We start from the raw sequence: 18136 nt of genomic DNA, 5'->3' as shown, positions 1-18136 counted from the left end.
CCGTTCGAAATTCGAATGCAGCAATGAAAATGCTGATTTTACAGCATCCATGGATCTTCCATAATTACCCGTGAAAGCCAAGTGGGATTGGTGATTATCTATGGTTACATTCATTATTTGGTACCGGTGGAAATGAACAATGTACGTACACTATGATGTATGGTTATATTGGATTGAAGAGCGCCTCACGATGGAGCTTAACAATCTGGAAAATAGTAAAATGATATAATTATGTTACTACTTACAAGTAAATACAACGTAATTCACGATGGTACAGTGAAAATTTAAGGGGTGATTATTAATAATCTAATAAACGCTGAAAAGGGGGAAAAAAAACCGTTTTATTTATTATTTTGATAGCAGGCCAGTTCTTACCCCTACCGTCCAGACATTATAAGAACGCTCGTGCTAATTCTATTGAAGCTAGCAACCAATAAGTAAAGCTAAAGCTAATCTCTAACGAAATGAAACATTGTTTTTATAGATTTTCATGAATGACCACTGAATTTCACGATACTTGGGACGGGTTGTTTCGGAGAATTTCAACAGTTAATAAAATTTCCGCGTTCATTTTCATGTTCTGTGAAAGTTCTATTCAAGTTCTGTTATTATATCCTTATAGGCTAGTAGCTTGACAACTGAAATAGTAACATAACTTTAAAAAATCTTGAACAGAAAATGAAAATTAACATTGAATTTTGAAGAATTGTTCAAATTCTCCGAAACAACCTGTCCTTAATAATCATATTTATACGAGGAATATCACGATGACGAACATATTAGTTTAATATTTTTTAATGATAAACTAATGTTTATAAGACAAGGTTTTATGTATAGCATAAAGGATAACAAATAATTATAAGCAATAATTAGTCGCCTGAAATATCAATACAAATTGAAAATATCTCCCGAGTAAAAATAATTGCCGCCAACGGGAATTGAACCCGTGCCATCTGATGTTATCTTTATTTGTTATCCTTTATGCTGTCCATAAAACCTTGTCTTATAAACATTAGTTTATCTTTAAAAAATAAAAATATTTGATTTGATAAAGATATTTCACCAATTAATGAAAAAATTATATGTCTCGACGCCATCTAGTAAGAAATTTACCACTAACAAATCCTTTCCTACCAAAATAAAGTTGGTTGTTTACAGGTGGAAACAATATAATAAGTAGTAATTGTTGATTGAGATTCTAGTACATATTGAATCATTTGGCGGGTTGGAAATAATCCGACAAAGCTCAGTGGTTTCAGAGCACATGACCGGACATCAGAAGGCACGGGTTCAATTCCCGTTGGCGGCATTTATTTTTACTCGGGAGATATTTTAAATTTGTATTGATATTTTAGGCGACTAATTATTTCTTTCAATTATATATTAGTTTATGCTTATACAGCTTAGTACCATAGTATAGGAAGCTTTTTTGACCAAATGTTGCATTTGTAGTTGCTTGTTGAATATGTTTTTGACCCTGAGATAAAGTGTTTCTAATATGTGTGTTTTGTATTTACCTATGTTTAATCTTGTGTTTTGTATTTATGAGTATATTTTTATTTATTTATTTATTTAACGCCCCCGGTGTTTTTACATGGTTGGTAGTATAATTTTAATTTGACAGATACTTTGAAACATAAAAAAAATAAGAATAAAATTACATTTGATAAAAGCTATGCAACAAGTCATAAAAAAACAAGAAACAAAAACAGAAAATTACAGCTATTTGTAAGTTTACATGATGTGTTTAGGAGTATTGTTGAAATAAATATTTTAAATGATCCACAAAACTTGCCAAGTTGGTATTGAATATGTCAACATCACCGAAGTAATGATTTCCCATGGTGTGAAGTCGTTGTATCGGAGATTGGGCAATGTAGTTACGCTTATTTGTGCTGCTGTAGAATATTGTATTTTGTCGTGTTGTTGCTGTGGGTGTATGTATGTTTATAAGTTACAGGAGTTCACAACAGCTGAATAAAGATATAGGTATTTTTTAGAATAGAGTTGTTTAATTGACATTATGTTATTGTTAAAAATTTCGTCAGTGCTAGTCCTTACGGGGACTTTTTAATATTATTATTTTGATAGTTAATATGCTTAGTCCATTTTAATTTTCTTTCAATTTTGTCACCTAGTTAAGTTATATGGTGAACGTTTTCCAATAAGGGACACTTTTTTCAATGGCCATTTCTGATGGCATCTATGCATTTTCAAGTTCAGGTTTCCCATAAGTTTTTCAAAATAACAAAAACAAAACATCTTAGGAAAACACAAGAACTGGATCTATTTAAGTAGAGTCAGTTGTAAATTATTTCCTTGCATCCTATGACGTCACGTCGCTCATAAAACAATCACAATAAAATATTTCCTTGAAGGCTTTTATTGTTTACTTCATAATTTATAGGATTTTTTATTTAGTGATTAAATGGATTGTTTATATAAATTTTGTATTCGTTTGACTTTAAAATGATTTTACAGTTTACTAAAATCTCCGGCTTTGTTTGAGCTTTACGCAGACTTTTATTGAAAAGGTCAGTTGTGCACATGTTATTCAAATTCGGAATAAAACTGTAGATCAATTTAAATCCACGCCACCCGTCACAGACACTCTTCTTTACATAAATCGATTAACCTGTAATCCTATAATCTTACTTGTTTATCTCAGTGTCATCAGCACCTTAATTAATTAAGAAAAAAATACAATAAAAATGTTCAAAGTGAGCGAGCCTAACAGTTCACAGTGGAGTTCAGTTGGATACCAGCCCTGATGTATGTCAATGAGATTTACGCGGGAAAATTGCAGAGAAATGACGATAGTTGGATGAGATCTATTGGATAACCAACAAACAAAGAGGGATAGATTCATACATTCGTTACTCCAAAAACACTGCACCTAGATTCCTACCAATCCTCATACCGATTTCCTTTCCAAAACATCCTTTCCTTAAAAATACCTTCCATACAAAATACCGAAACATGACATAGACTCTGAGGGAAACTATTTTCCGCAGGGTTTCCTGTGTGGAGTTATGTAAAAAAAATCTCTGTTGTGTATGCGTAGTAGAACTATTTCGAACGAATTACGAAGGATGAGATTCGAAAATAATGCAAGGCTGATGTGTAAGAAATGGATGATATGGTGGTTTGGACAAGTGGACGGAGAAAGTACAGTAAAGATAATAAACGACGCACTAAACGTACGGACGGAGAAAAGAGAGCCAGGATAATAAAGGACACACAATGAATGAAAGACGCCAGGGACATCGCAGAAATATTTATAGAACGGTACGTAAGTTGTTTTATGCGTTCTTAAAAAAAACGAAACATGACAATTTTTTTATTAAAATTATTGTACGACAGATTAATAATCCATTTACAGTACAAAATTTCTTATTTTAACATTTGAGAGGATAATATGGGTATACAAAAACATTTTCAGGATATTTAAATCATGATTAAAAACATTATGTAGTTTCATGAAATTCATTCAATAGCACCATTTATCTTGTCCTGCTATGCTGAGCTAGAACATCTGTTCTGCCGTGTGGTATCTTGAACATGTTATAGTGACGGTTTGTCTATCGAGTGAAACATTAAATAACGTGTTTCGTCAATATATTTAATCAATACTACTGTAAATTGTGTCTATACACGGCGGCGACTTGCCTTTGTTTCTACCTACACATTTTAACTGGCTCCGTCACTTTGGTAGCCCGTCCATTTGGTCGTAGCTCTGCGACATTTAGCACGAATCCATTCCATATTTCCCTCTATTTCTATCTATGGTCTGTCCATTCTTTGTGGGGCCAAAGCTATCTGCGTACCAACCTTGCTCGGCGCACAGTGGACGTAATAAAGAAAAAACACGAATTAATTGTTTGTCGAATATGTGGTAGCTCATTTATTGGTAAATATTTATGTATATTCATTAATCTTATGTATGAATTGACAACAACAAAAAATATAGTCATTTTGAAATTACACAAAAATTTATAAATTTAAGAAATATTATTTTTGAATTTACACATTTTAATTTATATCAATGCACACAAATACACGGGAAAGAAGTAGTAACGTTCAACTTTTTATAGAAAAATCGTAAAACAGCTATGTGTTAAAGGCGTCTTCGTTGTCATCAGTGTCTAAATTATCACTTCGTGACTAGTGACTACCACAACCACCACAGCCCCTCAATGCTTAAAATAATTCTTCACAAATAGGCCTTTCTAAAAATAACAATAATATTCAAGGAAAGACAAAAGATTATAATATTATATAATGGCTCGAAAGGTGAAACATATTCTATAATATGTATATGCTTATTGAAATATACGTTTAAAAGATAAAAAAAAAAGAAAAAATAAATGTTAGATAAAATCTCACACATGTGTGATAGTTACATTTAATTTATTAAATTGGATAAAAAAAATTCTCGAGGAACCTATATACAACAATTTTTTTTGTAAATTTAACCAAACGTCACATAATACACAACCGTTTTTGCTCACGCGTAAGAACCAACTGAATGATGTTTTCACGAACATCCAGTTACGGCACATTTCGGGACGTTACGAAGCTGTCGTCATGAGCTTTTTGTTCAAATTAATACATAAAATGTACATGCTATAGTTCTACACTAAAAGGAGAAGTTTTTTTTTTTAAATTCTAAAATTTTGAAAATAACTTAATTCAGGTTTTTTCTGAATTCCATCCATAGTGCGGCGGCTCCCTATATTTTTGTCAGTGGTGTTTTGGGTAACCTTGAGTTTTCTTATTTACTGAATTACATTATCAGTCCATCGCTGGTCCAAAATTCAAGTTATATCCTTTATAATATAATCCTATATTACTATATTATTAGTCCATCGCTGGTCCAACATCCAATCCATATATCCTTCATAATATTTTTTGGCGTAGGCAATCAATTTTGTCGGCTGTTTTTGTGTTGGTACCTGTAGGCACGTTATGTAGGTACTCTCGGTTAATTCAATTTATTTTCTTGTGACCCTGGGAGTCTAGATTATAGTTGTTTGTATTGACCGGGTCCATAAATGACTTTAATTGAATCCAACAACAAACATGTTTAAATAACATGAGGATGGAAAGGATGAGAAATTGTCAAGTTAAGTTTTTTTATAAGATATCCTAAAACAACTTGTTTTTAATTAACTAACTCACCAACCATCATGCCATTTTTCCATTTGTATAAAAGAACTGAATCGGCTTATAAAAACACAATCGCTAAATATGCAAATATTATGTCTCCCGAACAACTTGCTAGTTAAATATTATGCTTATTTTGTTAATTATCATGCGTTAAATTGCCTCATTAAACACGGCTCTTAGTGTTCGTTCATACATGAAAAACACACACTTAAACACCGATAATATGCAAAATGTTGACTATATTAATAATATTTATATTTTATGTAATTATTTATGAGGAAAGAAAAGTGTCATCGAGCTTCGGAATCGCTGCCATTTTGATGCAAGAGATAGGTAATTTATTCACCCGTGTAATCGATACGATATTTAGATATTTGATTAGATTTCGACAAAAATTCCTAGTCACGACTATCTTTGGGAGAATTTATGCGTAAGTTAAGGTAAACGCACATTTATTTATTATTTATTTATAGCCTATTAGCCATTTAGAAAAACTGGTTTATTATTACTAGTCGGTTTTACTATTATATTTATCTATAAAACTCGTATCGTTTCAAGTTTTAATCAGGAAGGATTATTTGTATCTTAAGTACAAATTAATTTAATAGTTTTTCTTGTATTAACTTCATATAAGTAGCTCATACTTACAGAGTGCCTATTTCATATTTAGAGAAGGTGTGTCCTGTGATGAAAGTTTTTTTGGGGAAGGGAAGAAATGAATCTGCGCAACTTGCTGCAAACACGAAATACAGAAAGTTATTCCACAGACTGACAATTAAAAAATCAAAAAAGGGGAATGGTAATAAAAGGCTATGGACAGTGATGGACGAACGCAGCCATTACACAATCAATACTAATCCAAGGGACGACTGCGCTGATATGAAAAGGCAGCATTTTGACTTCCAAGTGTATAGCTGATATTACATCTACCTAAGGTATCTACGCGTATGTATTTGTACATTTACTGTCAATTTTGTGGGATTTAAGCTCTTCCAACACCATATCTTCCGTACTCCAATTATTTTGTACAACCTATCATCCGGCCTTTTGCCACATGTCGGGGAACTACCCCCGAGACTTGTGTGGGAGTTTGAAAATCTTATCCGTTTATCAGCACTCGTATGTCACCACTTGTGACAAACACCCCGGTCTTGCTTGTCGCGGGTTCGTGTCCCGCCCACCGGCCCGTGTACCATATTACTCACGTGCCATCGGCACTGTCCCGTGTCCCATGTCTCGTGTCCGGGCGACAAAACGGGATGACCAATGACCGCTCGTTATTGCTGCGGTGGTCTATGGCCAGTGGACACTTTCGATATTGGATATTAAACTAACTTCCGCAAGCGGAGGAACACATGAAAATTAAGTTATTTTTTATATCTTTAGGTAGAAACTTACCCTTACGATTTCAGCGTTCCAGACAAAGTGTTTGATGCTCAAGTTACATTCTAAAAATCTTTCCTACCTACATGATACCTGAGGTACCTGGCCATAACGCGTGCCGAAAAATGTTGTTACTAATTTTTTACTTGTCAGTCTGTGGAATAAATTGCTGAATTTTATGTTTGCAGCATGTTACGCAGATTCACTTCTTCCCTTCCTCAAAGAAAACTTTAATCACAGGACAGAGCATCCCCAAATATGAAATAGGCACTCTGTGGATATGGGCTACCAGCGTAGAGTGCATATAAGAGAACTATTAAATTAATTTGTACTAAATATAAAAATAATCCTTCCAGATTGAAACTTGAAATGGTATGAGTTTTATTGAAAAATATAATAAACCAAATAGTAAAACTGACTAGTAACAATAAACCAGTTTTTCTAAATGGCTAATAGGCTATAAATAAATAATAAATAAATGTGTGTTTACCTTAACTTACGCATAAATTCTCCCAAAGATAGTCGTGGTTAGGAATTTGTGTCGAAATATAATCAAATATCTAAATATCGTATCGATTACACGGGTGAATAAATTACCTATCTCTTGCATCAAAATGGCAGCGATTCCGAAGCTCGAAGACACTTTTCTTTCCTCATAAATAATTACATAAAATATGAAAAATATTAATACAGTCAACATTTTGCATATTATCGGTATTTAAGTGTGTGTTTTTCATGTATGGAAGAACAATAAGAGCCGTGTTTAATGAGGCAATTTAACGCTTGATAATTAACAAAATAAGCATGATATGTTAGTTATATGTTGAAAACTAGCAAGTTGTTTGGGAGACATTATATTTGCATATTTAGTGATTGTGTTGTTATAAGCCGATTCAGTTTAGTTATAGAAGTAGATTATAAGTATGTGCAACTGCCCACGAGAATATATTGTATTTGTAACGAATTGATACGTCAAATAACTTATAAAAATCGTAGGAAATAGGGAAATTATTATAAAAATTCAATTCACGTTATAAAAAAAATAGTGTGTGATTAACCAAATTTAATACTGCTTTATTTGGCACTGTTTTACACACTTATCTTTGTAGGCGGCCAAAGACCTTTTCCAAAGCTATTAATTTTGTAATATACATTAACTACGCCATCTACGGCAAAGTTAAGTGTGATGATCTGGTGATATTCGAGACATTTGTTCATACATAGGAAGGGTGAAACGAATACGAAAATAAAAAGTTTAAAAAACGAAGTTACTACCCGATTTTAAACACATTTCAACACCATTAACCATTAACCAATTGCAAAATAAACAATGTGAGATCTAGTCTTAATTTTTATAACTTTTCAATGATGGAAATGCCGTTGCGTACTGCAAATAGATAAATCAAGAAACTCTTGTTGTCTAAGTAATACCTCAATAATCTATCAATAACAGATTTCTAAGCCTCTCAATACGCACAACTTAAACATGTAAATGCAAACGGCAACTTGAGCCGTTTACCCATAAGTCATATTAGAAGTTGGCGATTCATGTTTATTCACCTAGAGAGTCACTCACCATGATTGATCAGCAGCAATTGAAGGCAGGATGAGCTAATTGAGGAATAATTGTACATTATTCAGCATTAAGTGCAAGACACGATGCAATCTGTGCATCACCTGCCAATACGGCGGATGCGCTCCTCAAGGTGTGGCGGTCACCCAGTTGGAACGTTCACAAAGCTCGGATTGCTGGTCTAGTGGTTGTGACGTCGAACATGGTTTCCGGCTGAGCTGATTTTTCTGTTACTTCTTAATTATTCATTCAAATGTTCACTGACTTGTTTGGATGATCATCTTCATTGCGGCGCTACTTCATTTACTTGTACCTCAATTTGTGGAGGATTTGACCTTCTCTACAAATTTTCTCTACTGGCTGAGTTCCCTCGTCATTCGCCTCAAGTCATTCGTACTTTTCGTTCAGCTCCATTCCTATCCATGTAGCTAATACAACTCTTCTTCGGTCTTCCAATGGGTCACTCCTGCAGTATGGCACCCATTTGGTCGTAAGTTTTGGCGTCCGGGTTATTAGAATGATACGTGTCTTAAAAATTTGCATATATTATTATTTATTTATCAGGCAACTATATAGGTAGGGTTTACACAAATTGTTTACTGCGCCTGTTTCACTAGGTATATCCTGTGTCGAGATAATTTACAATAATTTGATTTTAACAAAATATACATTTAAGGTTAGTTTCGATTTCGAAGGTTAATTTCGATAGGTGCATATAAGGTTACAATGGGATTATAAAACTCTTAATTTAGTTTTTGATTTGGGTGAGTTGACTAATTATATCTTCAGAATTAAAATGATATTAACCATACGCTTTTAACTATAAGCAAAGGCATCTTGAATGTTCGTCAAGTGATATTGATAGCAAACGAGAGATAATATCGTCTTGATGTAGTGTTTAATATGTTACTATGTATTACGATTATTATTAGTATTGACGGACTCCGTGATTGAAGGATACGGCTCTCGACTAGCAAGTTGGAGGACAAGGGTTCAAATCCATGCGTGCGCAAGTATTTTTTTTTTGTTATTTCAAAAATTACTCATTTTAAAAATAATATATAGTATATTTGCGGCACATTTCAGAACGGATACTTTCTGTATCGCCCTGGTATAAGACCACCATTCAGAATTGAAATATTGCTTGAAATGGCTTTGGCTGTGTTTGGTGACAAGATCTGACTAGCCAGGTAATTCCCCACCCTCCTCTTTTTCATCTCCTTCCCCTCCCCATTACTTTCAGCCTCACAACATACTCACATTGGAGATGCCATAGTCTTACTGGCTCCAGACGGTTAGGTTATGTAAGCAATTGGGACTCTTGTGCGGTTTCACATAAAAATTAATAAAATTCCTCATTGATGTTTCGAAATAAAAACAAATTTATTCGAGTCAAATTAAGATTCAAATCTTTTTATTAGCCAAAACATTGCTAAATTAACCTATAAATAGTGGGTAATTTCCAATAAACATTGTTTATTTGTTGACAGGAGCTTTACTTTTTTTATTTTTTTTTTATTTATTCTTTAATATATACAATGGTATAGTATATTGTCCTCCACGCTAGGAGTTCACCTGTGTTGTGTAGGACTTTTCAATTGTAAAGTTATATAATTCTAAAACAATACAGTGGAGTTGGTTACACAGAGAAACATTAAAAATTAAAATATAAAACTTGCCATTTTATCTTGCCTACAATCGATGCCTTTAAGGCTTTATGTTTATTGAAAGGTGGTTTAGAGATGTCACTTATAACAATGTAATAAAATAACTTTATTCGTACATAATAATGTATTGATTTTTATGTAAAAATCAATGTGAACTGGTTAAAAAGGAGGATAATGTTGTAAGTCCACATAATATATTTTTCACTAGGTTACAAAAACACCGCACGTTACTGTTATCGCGTCATCAATATTGATTTAATTATTAAAAATCTTTATTGATTTTTTGTGCAGTGTTATTGAACAGTTATTCAAACATAACTGGGCGTTAGACACTCGATGAAATGTTTTTTTCTGCTGTCTGGAATGTCTAAGCGTGTCATTGAGCAAATACATTAAAGGCAATCATGGCAGGAACCTGCCTCACTGCCCAATGCTCACTACCCATATATACCTGCGTATAAATACACTGAATTCAACCGCTGGGTAAAATCCTTTCAATGTCGTGACGTAATTAGATAACGCTTTGAAATAAAACAAGAAAATATTGACTAAAAAAAGACTTCAAAAATATTTACTAAACAACTTCAGTCATTACAATGACTACCACTAACTAACTTCAGTCGTTATAATGACTACAACTAATTAACTTCAGTCGTTATCATGACTACAACTAACTAATTTCAGTCGTTATAATGACTACAACTAACTAACTTCAGTCGTTATAATGACTACAACTAACTAACTTCAGTCGTTATAATAACTACAACTAACTAACTTCAGTCGTTATAATGACTACAACTAACTAACTTCAGTCGTTATAATAACTACAACTAACTAACTTCAGTCGTTATAATGACTATAACTAACTAACTTCAAACATTATAATGGCTAACCTTGAATTAAGGTTTTGATCGAAGTCATTTCATTAAATATTTAGTCAATCAGTTGTGCAGTGACTTTTGTAAATTACCTTCGGTAAACCTTTTAAAAAGTCGGGCTATAACAGTGTGATTTTTTTTTAATAAAAATGCTGCCTTTATATTTTTAACATTTTAATTTATGTTTAATAAACAGGTGAAATCAGTTAAAAAAGAATTTCTTTGTTCAATGAAAAATACATTAATAATAATTAATTTTATATTTCAAACCTGAATTGAAAGTGTTAGACGAGTTTTTTTTGTATAAAATTAATGCCAAGAATTATCTTGATTTATCAATGAACTTTAAATAATAATCATTATTATTGGTAGATACCAATTCATACGTTTTATATAATGAGCACCATTGCTCGATGATTTTGATTTACCTATTTCGTTAAAGATAAATCAATTTAATCGCGATTTTTTTAGGCGGCATCAATAAAGTGAAAGTTGGTTAAGATTCTCGATTGGTTTGCAACAACGTAAAGGGCACGGGTACTTTTTGTTAGTTTCGCAATTAGTACTATTAATGTTCTTTGGTCTATCAATAATGGTCTGGGTAGTAATTAGACTTTGTAATAATACAAAATCTTCTTGAATAAAAACATATTAGGGGTAAAGGTCAAATAAGTAAAGAAAAATAATATCTACTTTGTTATTATATCTAACAGATATAATATTTGTTCCCCAAAAAAATGGTAAGCTTGTATTTTTCTGTAAAGGGTTCGACATTCGATGACCTCCGTGACTATGGATATTTTCGGATTAGAAATCCGACATAAGAAATAAATTAATATTTTATTTGCGTTGTATATTTCACATTGTTTATCTCTGTATATATATATTTTATTTTTTATTATTTATTTAAATATTTTATTCTTCATATTTACCAAATTTAATTTGAACAAAGTAGTATGAATACACATCTCGTCTGTATATGTATGTACGATATGCCCAAATAGCTTTGTACTGGTGACCAGTTTGAATTGAAAGGTTGTTTGGAATGGCTTAAAGTTTTGAACAATTCATCAAATTTCAACGTTCATTTTCGTGTTCCGTGAAAGACTTATTCAAGTTCTGTTTTTATATCATTGTAGGCTAGTTGCTTTACAAGACTGAAATAAAAAACAGAACTTGAAAAAATCTTTCACAGAACTTGAAAATGAACGTTGAAATTCGATGAATTGTTCAGATTCTCCGAAACAACCGGTTGTTTCGGAGAATTTGAATAATTCTTCAAATTTCAAAGTTAATTTTCAAGTTCTGTGAAAGATTTTTGCAAGTTCTGTTATTATTTCAGTTCTGTCGAGCAACTAGCCTGTAATGATTTATTAAATGTAATGATACGAATTTGAACAATTTATCACATTTCAATGCTCATTTTCTGGTTCTGTGAAAGTCCTATTCAAGTTCTGTTACCATACCATTATATGCTAGTTACTTGAAAGAACTGAAATAATAACAAAACTTGAAAAAATCTTTCACAGAACTTGAAAATTAACTTTTAAAATTGAAGAATTGTTCAGATTCTCTGAAACAACCCGTCCTAAGTGATCAGATCTGAAAAGCGTTATACTTCTAAAGCATATTCTTTCCCTGTCCTTTTGATTTTTTTTAAATTTTTTTTTTTAAAAGAAAGACAAACATTCCCGGGTTACGAATAACCCGACAATATTTGAAAATCTCCTACTACCACCACAGTAATTCCTTGTTTAATATTTCCGAAACTGAAAAGATGTAGTTCTTGGTTGATCCACACTTGGTTTTGGGCAGCTGACACTCGTAGTTACCACATCTTCCGTGCGATATATTTTAAGCATTTTAAAATTATTTTAATTGACATAAAAAATATTATTAGCAAACAAAACTCAACATTATTTCCGTGTGCAATATTGTAGTAAATTTATAGAAAAAGATTTTTTTACATTCGTCGATATTGAAAACATTTATAATATTACAGCAACAGGTAAGTTTCGGAAGAGGTTTCATAAATACAACGGCGTATGGAGAAGGTAGGTAGATACATTTAATACGCCGAGTTAAAGAAAAGTCTCGTGAGCGATAATCCAATCCATGCCCCGGGCGAGGAAGTCCATAAAGCACGCTTCGAAGAACTCAAAAGATATTGTGGGCAGAGGAATATCTATTACAGACCAACACCAGCTAAAACAACCTAAAAAAAGCAGGCAAATTAAAACCAACGAACAGAAACTGACAGACCGTTTCAAAGGTACGAATCAAAGGTCAAACGAATAAACATATAGATTTACACGGTGCCAAGCTGTCTGTTAATAATTCTACATATAACCAAGAAGATACTGAAACGATAAGACGTGGAATAGCAAAACTGGTCAAACAGGTAAAAATGTTGAAACAACAATTCTAAATTTATTTATTGCTTAAATGATTCGTTGTAAGCTTTTTACTTTGGGTGAAGTTGGTATTTCGATGGACCGGATTGCGTCTCCAATACATGAGAGCTATCCTATTACTTTGATAAATGATTGCATGTAACGAATTTCGATTCTACACAGTTTCCGCGGTTGGAGTGAATGACTGAACTAGCAATCTGAATAATCTACACACTCTAACTTTATTTAATACTTGTGATCGCTTTATTATTAGTAGTACTAGGTCGAACAAATATTACCACTGTAATTATAATCAATACAATATTTGGTTAATTCTACAAGAGTTCTGATTTTATAGTAGCAATATCAGGGTTTTGAAATAGTGAGGTTGATGAGCATGAATAAAGAATACACATTTTGATATGATCACGCCAATTAAATTCACCAAATGTGGTTTTTGTATTTTAGAACACATTTTTAGCATGTCCCTCAAGTAGACATTTATTTTCAAAATTAGGTGGAGAAAACTCTATAACAGTTAGCACTGGCGAAATTTTTATTTTTTATGTCTTGATTTGCTGCCAGGTCAACGAACTATTTTCAGTTACCATCGTCACTTAAATTGTGGGCTATAAATCTTAAAGTATCTTTCAGCGCAAAAAATAACAAGAGGCACATTGCTTATTCGATATTATTCAATTGTTGAATTAAAAGTTTTGCATTAGTTGGGCATTAACCACTAGTAAAATACTCTCGTAGTATAAATATAAAGCCTATAAAACTATCTAACAAAGACCAAATCACACTTGTCGATACTTGATCAATAGGTGCATGATTGATTTAGATTTTCTTTTTAACGTAGTAATGGCATGTTTTGTCCACAGCCCACATTGCTTGTAACGGTTCATCATTCACAGGTTTGGCATATTGGGCATCAAATAATATTTCTGAAAAGCGTATCTAATATCATCTATGAGAGTGGAAGCTGAACATTTCCATTAATCATCATTTGAGGGCGCTATTGGGTACTTTAATATCTTCGCACAATAAAACGGATCGCATGGCCGGCAATTGTATGTCAACGTTGGCACATATTTTTTAATCTGGTAGATGTTAGTTGTTAATAAAGGGTCAAAAATAAATTAAAACTTTACCTATTTATCGTTGCTATAATGAAAGAAAATGCTAAAAATACAAAATGGTGCCAATATTTTTTATTTCAAATTTAACAGGCTATTGGAAGCTCTCAAGAAGTATACCGGAAGCTTAAATCAAATCATTTAGATTTTTGATTCTGGGGTTTAATGCTAGAAGTGCCTATGTCAAATTTGAAGATAGTTTTTCAATTTCTTAGCGAGCAATATGCTGAAACAATATTTTGAATTTTACAATAGATAGATAGATCATAATTTCTAACGGCTAACATAAGTATTCATAACATTAAAACAAGGGTAGTTTTAGAGCACTTTCTTGTATGTAAATCAAATTACCAAAAACCGACTAGCATTAACGTATAAATTTACGTCTTTTGAGCAAGTTTTTTGGAAATTTGATAGACCTCAATAAATAGCTATATTTCGAATTTATATAAATCTACATTAGGTTGCGAAAGAAGATTCAAATTCGACTGAATAGAATAGCAGAAATACACAATTCTCATAAGGAGGTCCCGATGATGATGATGATACCATCCTTTTAACTGCCAAATGCTTACCGAGGTGTTTTGAATAATTTGATTAATGGTGTAAGTATTGGTTATCGATTGCAGTTTTTTAGTTCTCATTACCGTCGGATCTCTCCTTACGATGAAGCTAGCTCCGGGCCATACGCCCGGCACGCGCTGGCCGGCACCGTGGGAATCCACTCCAGAGTCGGGCAAGCGGGCCGAGCCACAGAGAGCCAGCTGGACCAACATCCTTTGTCTGGTCAGGTGCCAGCTGACGAGAAGGAAGTTTGTATTTTGGAGGTATTAGAACATAATGTTATTTTTATTTTTTATTGAAGTGAAACTTCTTTATGCGCGTTATGCATTTTCGAGGACCGGAGTAAAACCGACTCATGACCGTCACAAAAAAGCGTGATCATTTCGCTATAGGAGCCTAGCTAATATTATATACCTGGTTTAGGTCACTCTCCAAACTAAGCTTCGAGGTCTAGAGGCAGAGCGCCCGACTGTCGTCGTGAAGAACCGAGGTTCGATCCCCGCTTTAACTATTTTTTTTTCTTTCTGTGATTTTTTTAATACGAGGAAAAGTGATAAAATGCTCTCGTGCTGCGACTTTTAGATATTTTGACTATATGATATTTTGGTCGAAATATAGCTTACAAATCGAGCTGGTAGAGTCGCTCGGTATTTTGATTAATTATTTTTATTTTGAATCATTAAAATTACTAATGAAGGCCGATAACGCGACTAATTACCCTCGCAGACGTGCGTGACAAGTTTTTTTAGTAAAAAACATAGCCGTAAGTGAGTTTTTCAAAATTTAGAAATGTTTTTCAAATTCTGACTCCATACGGGTATGAGACTGTTAAAACACGATAGATCTTTTCCAAAACGGACAAATATACTGAAATATTTTGAAAAACGACAGATATGACTTCACACTGCCGATATATCTTCGATTCGACCCTATGTAAAGCGTTAATGAGACGTTATGTGATATTATTCATTTGCCGTGTTTGAAAACGAAAATTTGCGCGGGACAAGTCAATTGAGGAGTAAACGTTGTATACGCGGTTCTCGTCGCGCGAGATACCTCTCCTCGCGGTCTAGAGGCAGAGCGTTCGACACTCGTTATGCAAGACCCGGGTTCGAATCCCATATTTTTATAACTTTTAATTTTTTTTATCACATGCTACTTATAAATATGTCAATAGAGAGAAAAAAAGAGAGAATGAAATGAAAAGAGAGAGAGAAGAATATTAAAAGTTTCACTTCCGTCGTGCGTAGGCTTGCCACACACTGTATTTTTTTAATTTTATTTAGGAAACAAACAGTAATTTACTATATATTTATCATAAACAGCAATTATTTAGACCAATAATGTTCCATTAATTCTAGTCGTCGATTCAATATTTGCACCTATATAATATATTTATAAATGACAATAAAATATAAAGAATTAACATGTTATGGAAACTCACCTTAACCTAGGTGAGAGTTATTTTATTTATTTATTCATTTATTTATCAACCCTCTACTGGGCTTTTACATAAAGATCACAAAATAAATCTAAAAAAACAGTTATTATCATAATTACTTTAAAAAAAAAATCTTGTACGTGTTAAATAAATTGAGATTACCCACTCGTTATTTACATCAACTAAAAATGCTAAGCTAATTTGGGTTTGAAAGTGTCTAGATTTAGAAGGAAAATATCAGCGACATCCATAAACTCATTGCCCTGCCTATTTATTAAATTGTTCGTTTTCTTTGCTGTTGTACATAGAGTATATCTAAAAGCCACTTTTACAACATAGTTTTGGGTTAGCTGGGTTGGTTTTCTTCCTTAAAATACAACTTGTTTTTTAGGATCATCTCAAGATGTTGTAAAATAATTTTATGATTTGTTTATGTATGTGGTATATAATTAGCATAAGGTCTAGTATAATAAATATGATTGCAGTACGAATTTGTACAGAAATAGGATATTTTCTCGGTACTTTTCAATTCTCGAAAAAAATTTTGGAAGAACGACGTGAAGGCGTATTTAAAATATGCAATTTTTAATTTTCCATCAAAATGACATGTTCGTATATGTTCGTAAGTATGGCTTTGTTGACATCACACTGGAACTGATATAAATTATCTCATTTCGCCAATTACTACGACTTATTTTGAGGATAGCATAAAGGTAAGTTCACACCAAGCGAGATCCCTGCTGTGATAAGACTCACGTACTTATTAGTGTATACCTATTATATGTACTTAATGTGGACAGCGACCATGAAAATCATAAAGTCTGTTTGATACTGACAGGTTTTGCTTAGATTTACACTCTAAAGGGGAAGTTCCTAGTATCCAAAAGGTAAGTTGAACCTAAGTAAAGGATAAGCAAAGGATTAGGCACCCACTCACACACGTCCGCCTACGGCTCATATGCTGAGTAAACGGCCCGGGAATTAACGCAAAACCGGCATGTGCGCATGCGCATGCCCAGTATAGGGTAACCTTCACGTGAATTTACTATTAGTACTTGTATGTTTTAGAAAATAAAATTAAACGGCTTGCGGTAGTTGGCGAGCTGAAATCCTATAGAAATGCGAGAATCTAATATTTTTTATGGTAATGAAATTAGCAGTCCAACAGCATTTGGGAGGTAGATATGAGATTTATTCGATAACCAAAACCTCTGATATAGGTCACCCCAAGTGGTTCGCTACCTTTAAGACTTAGCAGGAGTGCCCGGGTTTATGGGGTGAGTTTTGTATAGGTCTTGGCGGCGGATGCGTCTGCCCACTTACTGCGTGGCGGGCCGGATCGGAAGAGACTGGTTAAAGGAGACCATTTGACTTTTCCAGCAACTCGACTTATCGCCTGCACCGTAATGGGAGGGGTGGATTCATACGCACATTACTCCTGGACACACTGACCCCCAGATTCCTACCCAACCGTCAAACCTTTTTCCTTCCCAGAACTTTCTCTCCTTCCTTTTTTTAAATAGATCCACAATACAGCATCCCCAAAGATGACATAGGCTCTACAGAAAAAAAAATCAAATCTTTCTATGTAGGGCTAATAGAATATAACATTTTTGAATTTTGGGTCTGAATCACACATCAGTAACGTTTTCACTTAGTTTTCAGTAGTAGATAATCGCTGCATAATTATTACGTGTAATAATTTTTTTACCCAAACGTTGCAAAGATGTTCAGTGGTGTAGTCTCTGTAATGCTGAATTATAACATGTTGGTTACCTACTCACGTGTTAAGTATCCAAAATAAGTTGAGCTATTTAAAAATATGTTATTCTAGATGTTACTTCAATGTCAAGTCTTGTACGCATAATTTGGGTTGCATAAAAGTGATTTTATCGTGCAAATCCATGTTACAAACATAAAAGTGGTTTT

This window comes from Hesperophylax consimilis, chromosome 1 (assembly GCF_061612785.1).
Source record: "Hesperophylax consimilis isolate HC1 chromosome 1, BYU_Hcon_1.0, whole genome shotgun sequence".
Classification (NCBI taxonomy): Eukaryota; Metazoa; Arthropoda; class Insecta; order Trichoptera; family Limnephilidae; genus Hesperophylax; species Hesperophylax consimilis.
Note: the sequence above shows the minus strand (reverse complement) of the source record.